This window comes from Seriola lalandi, unplaced genomic scaffold, assembly GCF_002814215.2.
Source record: "Seriola lalandi dorsalis isolate HSWRI2012SDOR001 ecotype SW California unplaced genomic scaffold, Sedor1 jcf7180002054824, whole genome shotgun sequence".
NCBI lineage: Eukaryota > Metazoa > Chordata > Actinopteri > Carangiformes > Carangidae > Seriola > Seriola lalandi.
Window position 1 is genome coordinate 40,067 of NW_019525377.1, and position 10,025 is coordinate 50,091.

At 41.1% G+C, this 10,025-nt stretch overlaps 1 protein-coding gene across 3 annotated transcripts in view; it reads right to left on the bottom strand.

Annotated features, from left to right (window-relative positions):
• Positions 1–10,025, bottom strand: part of slc6a9 (solute carrier family 6 member 9) — a 70,578-nt gene that overhangs the window by 28,785 nt on the left and 31,768 nt on the right. The gene's annotated exons all lie outside the window — the stretch shown is intronic.

Below are 10,025 nucleotides of genomic sequence, written 5' to 3' on the forward strand. Positions count from 1 at the left end.
CACACACACACACACACACACACACACACACACACACACACGAGTGCATGTCTTTCAGCTTGCACAAGAGCATACAGACATCTATTTCCACAATATCAGCTGCGGAACTGGAACTGAAATTGTTTGATGGCGTCTTTTGCTGATTGTGGAGCTGAAATAATGGATTGATGGATTAGCTGATAAACAAAAAACAAACTCAAATACTTTGATAATCAAGTGATTATAGTGATCATGTCATTCATCGAGGAAAATGGCAAACATCTTTTGATTCAAGCTAAAAACATGAGGATTTGCTGATGTGATAGGAAACTAAATACTGTTGGTCAGCCAGAACACAGTTTCTTCTGAATGAAGCCTGGGAGGTGTCGTGGAGAAAAAAACAAACATATGTACATAAATTAATAGTTTGTCCTCTTGACTTAATATTAATTAATAACATCATATTATATATTTTGCATCCTCCTCTCTTGTAGTGGGCAGCAAAAGTCTTTGGCCCAGTGCAATCAGTCGGACGGATGTTTCCAGAAGATGACAACATTTTTAGTTTTTACAGCGATAAAGTCAATTATCCTGTGAGATACATCTAAGGAACTAAAAGGTAACACACTGTTGTATTGAACAGGTAGTCTGTCCACATTTCTCAATTCAACATCACTTCATTCGTACAAATTATTATTTTTTCCAATGACATCTCCCAGACTGTATTTCTGTTACTTTAAAGATCAATTAGTGGAGAAAATCAGATTGACTGATAATGAAAATAATAAGTGGGTTCAGTTGTAGTTGATGTTTGAGTTGTGGGAAAAATTTTCTCTCTGGAATCAGCTCTGATAGAAAGTATCACTTATTTAATGAAACAGATGCTGTAACGGATGAGTTATTGATATTTACTTTAGAAATCTTTCTGTCTTTCTTCCTAATACAAACACATATCAGGCTCCATCATCAGTCTCCCATCTCTGTTGTTTGTCCTTGTTTTGCTTCATTGTTTTAGCCCTCTTCACTTGAGGCAGCATTAACAACCATCATCTCTGTGGAGTTGCCCTCAATCCTCACACTGCAAGTGTGCTGCTTCAACAAGAGTGTGCAAACACACACACACACACACACACACACACACACACACACACACACACACACACACACACACACACGCAGCCTCTGCAAGCATTATCAGCCCCCCCCCCTCGTTTTTCCCAGCTAACACAGTGAGCATGCTGCCTCAACGAGCCTCATCATCAGCTCTTTTCACCCCTGGTTTTTGCTTCCTACAAATCCATGACAAAGCTGATGAATAAGCCTCATCAGCCTTTTCTCCTCACCTCATTCTCAGAGTTTCAACTTCCCCTTCTTTCAAAACAGTCGCATCGATGCACAGTAAATGTGAAGCAGGTTAGAACAGTGTATCACATTTTAACTACTGAGGACCGTAGACGGCTTCTCTTCAAACCAACACTAACAGTCTTGGAAAACAATGTCTGACTCACAGATTTTGTGATTTTGAATTAATCCTAGTTGCACATGATGAATTACAAGTATATCCTGGAATGTTTTGAAATCCAAGAACTGATTTTTCTGGTCAACTATTGATGCTCTCTGTTTATTATTTACAATACAGTAACAAAACCTCAAAGCTTGTATGAATATATTTAAAACTGGAAGGGCAGAGCGCAGACCTCCATCAATGCCAGTGTCAAACAGCATACACCAGATTAAAAAAAAAAAAAAAAATCAATGATCCAGATCCGCCTCAAATTTTAATGGGTTCTCCCCTGGCCCATGACCCATCCCTCCACCAAGTTCAGTGCAAATCACTTTATTTCTTTTTGTGTAATCCTGCTGACAAATAAGGTGAAAACGTATCCCCTTGGACAGAGGTAATGAAGGACATGATGAGATGTTAGGATCACTGAGGTAAGATGATACTGAAAAGGAAAATGCAGTTGTTACAGTACAATGTTTTCTAGGCAGAAAGGCAGCAACAACTGCAGACTCGTCAAAGAAACTACTACATGAGCACATGGTAACTCCAGAAATGCTAAATGGACTGCACTTATAATAGTGCTTTTCTAGCCACACAGAGCTTTTTCCTACACATATAGTGCTTTTCTGATACACTGATGAAAACATCAGGGGCAGTCATCATAATGTAGACTGGAGGAGCCTGGAAACGAACCGCCAACCCTCTAACTCCTGAGGTATATATATCCTATCTTCAGACACCAGGATATCCCCAAATCCCAGAAACCTAGGATACTACGGTACATGTAAGTGCATACATGCGTCCTCAAGTCGAAACACACATGATTTAGTAAGTGAAATCGTTAACGGTTCATTTTTAGCGCTGGTTCGTCTCGTCTTCCATCATAAGACAGAGAAGCTCAGTTCCAGCGGAGCGGTCAATACAGAAGAAACCAGGCGGCCAGAAACTAAAGGGGTTCACTCATCCTCAGCTACTGACATAACTCAAACTCATACAGACATGAGAAACCTGGATAATGTTCGAATCATGTATGTAACTAGGTCACAATGCGAAACGTCATATCTTAAATATGATCAAAACCAGGATATGAAGATTAACTCGGGATACTTGTCTGCATGTCAATGTGCTGCTTTAAATGTCTTTTGTCAAACGATGGTTTGTATGAAGAGTGTTAAAAACCAGTTCAGTTTATCCCTATTTATAAACCTCTTATTTGGACAAGAAAAGACAGATGAATGTAGTTAAATGTCTATTTCATGTTGGACACCTGAGTCCACATGACCCCGCATATTTGCAATCATTGGGAGCATTTCGGGTTACATTATATGGCTGAATGGGGGGCTTGTTCACTGTAAACCTGTCTAATCATTCACATAATTGCCCCATGTTGTAAAGCAGTGTATAATGCTTCCACTGTTTCTCCAGATTTCATGAAACAACATAGATAAATAATCAGGTTTTCGCCACAGTCAGGTGACCCAACTTTCGGCCAAAATGTGAGTTAGAATATGGACACGTACAATATGGCGGACTGCACATGACGAGGATTTTTCCCGGCTTGAAATACCGGAGACAAACGCTGAATAAACAAAGATCTATTCGCCGAGCACCAACATCACAAATACAGGCATCACTCCACTTCTGAGCCACCGTGTAAATACTGGATTCACTGGACTGGATCCGCTGCAGGGAAAACGACAAATGCAACGCAACAGCATGTACACAACACAACTGAGTGTCTTCAAAAGATGAACAAATACTAACTAATCAGTTTGCCTCTACAACACAGTCGGTTATTAAGACCCTGACTTGGAAAAGGAGCAGTCACCCACGCAATGGAGACTAACAAACAGGCCAAATACAACGCAGGAAATCAAACAAATTAACATGTGCATACTAACAAGGAAGAGCAGATCAGTCAGTCGGTCAATTAGTAAAGAACATTCACCGCTACTTTACATCACAAACCTATTTGCAGCTTTTAAATTAATAATGTATACATATCATATTTTATAAACTACAATTTCAACACTTTTTTGCCGTGTGCAGATTCCAGACCTACTGTAGGTCAGGCTTTCTTCATCATTTACTGTTCTCCCTCTTTCTGTATCTCATGTACACAGTTTATGTGTAATGTTAACAGTTCCTACACTGGCCTTTAAAGAAGATCTATATCAGTCAGAAAGACACAGCAGCATCTTTATAACTGACTGTGCAAGGGATGAGATTGACCTTATTCATATCAATAAGGTAGGTTGCTGTGACAATGACCATCCATACTAATATCCCACAGTGCCAAACCTCTGCACTTTAGCGCCTCACTAGCCTAGAATCTGAAATGGCTTGCTGGCACTTTCACAGAGGAAGGCAGACCTGAACTCACCACAATGGTCCACTCAGTTCCGGTTTGTAAGGAGGAGTTCCAAGAACTGGAATAAATGGGTAACTGCTCCAGTGTGGTACAGTCAAAGGTCACAGGCTCCTAAAGCAACACTAGCATTATCTTTGTGTGAATGTCTTGCATGGAGCGAAAATGACCTTGACTGCTTTTTTTTTCTTGGGTGATTGATTCTTTTAGGGTTTTTTTTGGGCCTGAAGTGATGACTGGAGAGACACGCTCACAATAGAACACAGCCTTTATCCATGTCACTTCCAATCGAAGCGGTCGAAGGCTGGATAATACTTCCACAGGACACTGGAGGCTCTGGGCAGTTCACCTTTGCCATGACCCCAACATTCTTAAATAGGGTGTTTTTTTGCCTGAGGAGGGAAACTCTAGCTGGGCTGCAAACCACTGTGCCACCCACCCATATATGTGCTTTACTCGCCGTCCCTTATTATATATTTCCATGTACACCGAGTAAAATTTGCTAACATCTTTACATGAATACATAAGGTCCTCTGAAAAGCCTCGGATTATAAGGAAATACCAGTCGGAGCAGTCGCTTCTACTCACTGTTGTGAAATGGGGCATGGGGTTGTAGTTATGTGTGACTAACCTATATTTTGCCACATTTGTTGTGTCACTGTTGTTTGGACGGTATTTGCATAGTATCAGGCAGAAGACGAAAAAATGACAAACTGGGGGAAAAAAAATGACAGCACTCAATTAGATACAATTAGATAACAGCCGTCCATTGTGATGAGAGTCACAACTAAATGTTCAGTGTTGATCCTCCTCAAGATCTGACCCCTTTAACCCCGCTCAGAGACGGCCTCCTCTCTCCTCCTCGGCTCCAGCCGTTGTTTGAAACTCTTTCATTTTTAGCGCCCCCATGGAGAGGAGCACATTCTGAGGAAATGACCCCGCAGTTTCTGATTTCACTTTAGTTATTTTGCTTCTCTGAGCTCCTCTCAACTAGCTTCTCTTTTTTCATCACAAATTCATTTTGAATCAAACACGACACATTTTCATTCAAACCAGAAAAGGGATTTGCTTTTCAAAATCTACAAATAAAGAGCAGAGTTTTAAGTATAAAGCTACACAAGGATGTTCAACTACCATGTCATATATGACTTCTAAGCTAGTAGTTTCCCCTGTTCCCGGTCTTTATGCTAAGCTAAGCTAAGCTAACAGACTCCTGGCTGTAGCTTTACATTAAACAGACAGATATGACAGTGACACTGATCCTCTCATCTAATTATATCTGCCCATCCTTTAAGGAGATGAGTCAACTATATGATTCCCACAGAGCGTTTCAGTAAGAATCATCACATCAATCACATAGTTTAAAATTTTGTTGCATGTGTGGGTTTAAATTTTGGATGAATTCGTAAACTATCAAAGGGTGACTGGGTTCCCAGTTACAACGAGAATTTACTACAGCTCTTATCTTGTTCTCCATAGAAACAGTCAGTGTGATGGTTACAAACTCAGCAAACTTACTAAAAAGTTAAAATGATTCAAACTGTTGGTCAAAACTTAAACCAGTTCTGTTTAACGATCCCAGACAGAACAGAGGAACATCGGGGATATATATGACAAATATAGGGTTCAAATGTGGAAAATGTTAGCAAATGCTACAAATAGCTCCTTCAGTTTTTCACCCTTGACCTGCAGCTTCACGCCTATTTCTGCACACGGCAGGTCACTAACATCTCCCTCCTGTCCTTCATCCCTCCCATCTCTTCCTCCACCTCCTCCAGTCAGTCATTATCAGCCATTAATTCTCCAAACTTATCCGTCAAGCTTGCATCCATCCATCCACCCAACCGTGCATGTATAGTTAGCTTGCTGTGTGTGTGTGTGTGTGTGTGTGTGTGTGTGTGTGTGTGTGTGTGGTGTAGTATGACTGTGTGCTTCTGCAGGCCAGCTGTGAGCCCGGAAGCTTAACTTAGTGAAGTCAGAGGGAGACTGAAGGTTAGAGCCACCACAGGGAGATGGACAAGGGGCACACATGTACACAAATATGCACAACACACACACACACACACACACACACACACACACACACACACATACACACATACTTTATATCTATTTCTGTCTCTCTTTTCTCTTTTTCACGTGTCTGTTCCCTTGCTTGCTAAGCCATGGTGCAGTGAGTAAACACAGCTACTTTGCAATTCCGCTCCATAAACTGTAACACCTGCCCCCAGATGGGCAGAGTTTGTGTGTGTGTGTGTGTGTGTGTGTGTGTGTGTGTGTGTGTGTATATATGTGTGTGTGTGTGTGTGTGTGTGGGCCCCTGCTGGCTTCCTACGCTAAGTTGTAATGTACTGAACTGTATATTAGCAGCTACCATAAAATTATATATGACATCCATGGACAGCCAATTCCATTTCAATAAAAATTCATAACACTTTCTTGGTAACATGTATTTTTTTCAATATGGCTGCCAAAAAAAAAAAAAAAGAGAGAGAACTTGCACCCTGGTAAACAGGTGCTGAAACCGTGACAGCCTGCAGGGCAGACGGGCTAAATATGTCTACGTACGTTCATAGAGGAGACATAAACAGAAAAGGTAGGTGTTGGGAGAGCAGCAGCGCTCTGGATGAATTCCTCTACACTGGAAGAATTTGTACTTTTCGACACAACAGGCCTCATTAGCTTCTTGGCAGGCACCATCCAGAAAATCTGCTTATATACTGGATAAAGCAATAATTTGGGTCAGTCTGTTAAAGTGAGTCGTTTTTCTTCTAGTTATGACTGTGTCAGACTAGTGGTGATCAGCTAGGTGTTCAAAAAGAAGTTTACTATTGCAAGGAAAGGTGCAGTTACAACTCATAAAACTTGCCATTTTCGAATATTTGGACTCGTGAAATATTGTATAATTTGAGTCAAAGCAGCGACAGAGCAGCCGGAGCTGTTGTCCTAATGCGAGACGTGGTATCCGATCAGATCATTTCTTTCAGTAAGAGGATGTCAAAGCCAATCACTGGCGCTCACTTAGCAATTACCGGGTCAATCTGAACTCCTTATTACTACAATTATTAGTGAAGCATGCCTTGAAATCACACATGACCTCGGACTATTGTCCCAACACGGAGAGGTCGGTCTACCGCTGAGAGGAAGGATGTGACCCATGTAATGACAGAGGAAATGAAGGAACGGGGCTTTGATCGGAGCTGGGCTTTTTTTTTTTCTTCAGAAAACTACTCTTGAGACAGGATATTAAGTATCTGTGGATAGTGACAGAGTACGGGGCACCCACATGTGCAACTTGCAACTTAACTTTGAAGTTATTAGAATGATACTGAGCGATATAAGCGTATCATTAATATCATTATAGGGAAGATCGACTACCCGGTGGTTTAAAGTGTAATTACACTCTGAAGTCAAACTGTCAGGGACCAATCGGAAACTTGCTATTAAACAGCTGCTGCAGCAACTCACCCGGTCTCCAGGGCCGCGTCAGTTTCCAAGTGTAAAAACAATGTAGATTGGAGGAAATTTTAATTTTTAAGTGTAACTTTACGTAAGCTTGTCGATTAGCATTTTGACAATACGTCGTCACAGTGAATCATTTGCACTACACTGATCAACCGCACAGAGCTTTTTTCCATTTTAATCTGTATTTTTTTTTTTTTTTATCAGCATCCACCTTTTTTCCTCTTTTTTTTTTTATTTATTTTTTATTTTTTTACACAGTTTGGAGAATTTTCCAAACTTATCTTGACTGTCCAGACAGTCCTGAGTCCTAAGTTAGGGTAGGGTTGTACCATTTTGGGAGGGGCGGCTCATTTACTGTCAACTGGGTTTGGCTGTTCACTCAGGATAGATGTGTGTGTGTGTGTGTGTGTGTGTGTGTGTGTGTGTGTGTGTGTGTGTGTGTGTGTGAGGAGATAGAGCTTGCGAGCACTGAGCTTTATCAGCTCAGTCCGCACCTGAGTCAACCCACAGTAATCAGCCTGGAACCGAACAGACCTACAGGGATTTCTCCTGAAGCTCCGGACTGCCCCTCCATCACCGCTGGGGAAATGTTGCAAGAAACAAGCAACAAAAAGTGGCAAAAAAATGCAGTTTCAGGGCATTGATTGTTTTTTTTGTTTTTTTTTGTTTTGTTATTTTACAATCAATAGTGCAGCATCCGTTAAAGACAATCTGTGATAAGCTGACAGGTTGAAAAAGCAGAGCATGATGAATTTACTTCATTTTATAGGTGTTCTAATTCTCTCTGCCCGTTATGCTGTGTGCCTCCAGATCTGTAACAACAGCTCTATCAGACAGTTTCCACAATGTTTTTTGTGCGACAGTAATTGAGAGGCTTAAACCATTTTTCATTTTATAGCAACTCAATTTGCAGTGTGTCACACAGGTTTTCCAGCCCTGCTGAGCCGCGTCCATCTGACAAATTTAGCCCAAGCGGAGAAGTGCTTTGACTACACAACTGATTTGACAAAGCTATTTGTGTTTCAGCGGAGAAGAGGTCCTCCTGCTTACATACCCATAATACATCCTCAGCTGATAATATGGAGATTACGGTTGTTTTTCAGGCAGAAATGAGACTGTTGGACACAAAGTGCTTCATTTATGAGAGACTACTTTCAATGAAAAGACTGAAAGCACGTGGCTTTGTGATTTCTGAATAAAATACACTTTAAATTAATATAGTTTAATAAGGATTAACGATGTATAATTATTCACACGTGGTTCATTTATATTGTGATCTGTATCAGCTAATTACCTGAATGTAAAACTGGATCTGAGCAGTGTCGAATGTATTACGTGTTTTCTTAATGTATTTCTACACAAAGGCAGCTGTTCAATAAATCCATTAAAGAGGATCAGTATCTTCTTTTCTTCTCACCGACTCATAACTAAAACACCTCCATTAACAATGTGTATAATGTGTGTGTAAAGAACTCTGTGTAATTCTTTACTCCCGTTCTACAGGTTTAAATGTGAAGGTAGAAAGCAAATAGCTTTTTGTAGCATAGAGAACATACTCCTCCTTTACTAATGTGTCTTTTGACGTGAGTCAAGAAGACACTGAGGCTGCTGCCAGTTTCTCTGAGAGGAGACAAAGGAGGAGAAGGTTTAACTGTAGAATTAGTGTCATTTATGACATAAACAACCCCCCCCCAAAAAAAACTTTATACTGCCAACAAAACTGATACCAGAACACATGAAGCATGAAAATCTCTTTACAAACCGCAGATTTCATTTTACTTCTACAGGCCGTTTCTTTAATTATAGTCATGGCTTATGGACCAAAATCTGCACTCGTATGCACAGGCAGCCACCGCTTGTAATTACATAGTTGTCTACACAAGTAAACCTGTAAATATGCTTAGTCCTGTCAGTCAAAGCTTTGGGGGAAATATGGCGTGTGCGTGTTAACAAATCTAAACAGTCCAGAATGAGAGGATTAGCATGTGCACGGTTGTGGAGTTGTCACAGTTGTGAGTGCTGCTTTTGGGGAGTTGTTCTCACTCTATACATGCACACACACACGCACACACACACACATGCTCACAATGTGCAGCTCTAAATATCTTAAATCTTCCACCCACAACAATCTCCTGCATTTTGTGTGCGTGAGCAATCTGGTCAGCTGTTGTGTTGGCGTGTGCGTTGTATGTATGAGAGTAAAACTCTAAACATTTATGCATATGCTTGTGTGAATGTGTGTGTGTGTGAGAGAGAGAGCGTGAGTGCAAGTGTGAATGTGTGTGTGTGTTTGCCTACAGAACTATAGCAAGCTGACTCAGCCTTGACAGTAGCAATCGGAAGCAGGAAACAAGGACTTGGCTAACAACACAAGCCGGCAGCAAGGTCGGATGCACACACACACACACACACATACACACACACACATACACACACACACACACACACACACACACCCACTAACACACACACACACGCAGAAAGGTAAAGACACACACACACACACACGCACACTCTTTGTCTTTACCTGCCATAATGGAAATAACTGTACATCTTATCTTAAACAGATCAGTGGATTTAATTGTTTCAAAGTGTTTCAAAGTCAGTCGACAGTTAAAGAAAGGAAGCCGAGCGAGGGATGTAGGTGCCAAAGTGTGCAATTAAAGCAGCTTGTGGAAGGGAGATGGGGCGGGTGGGGGGTGGTGGGTT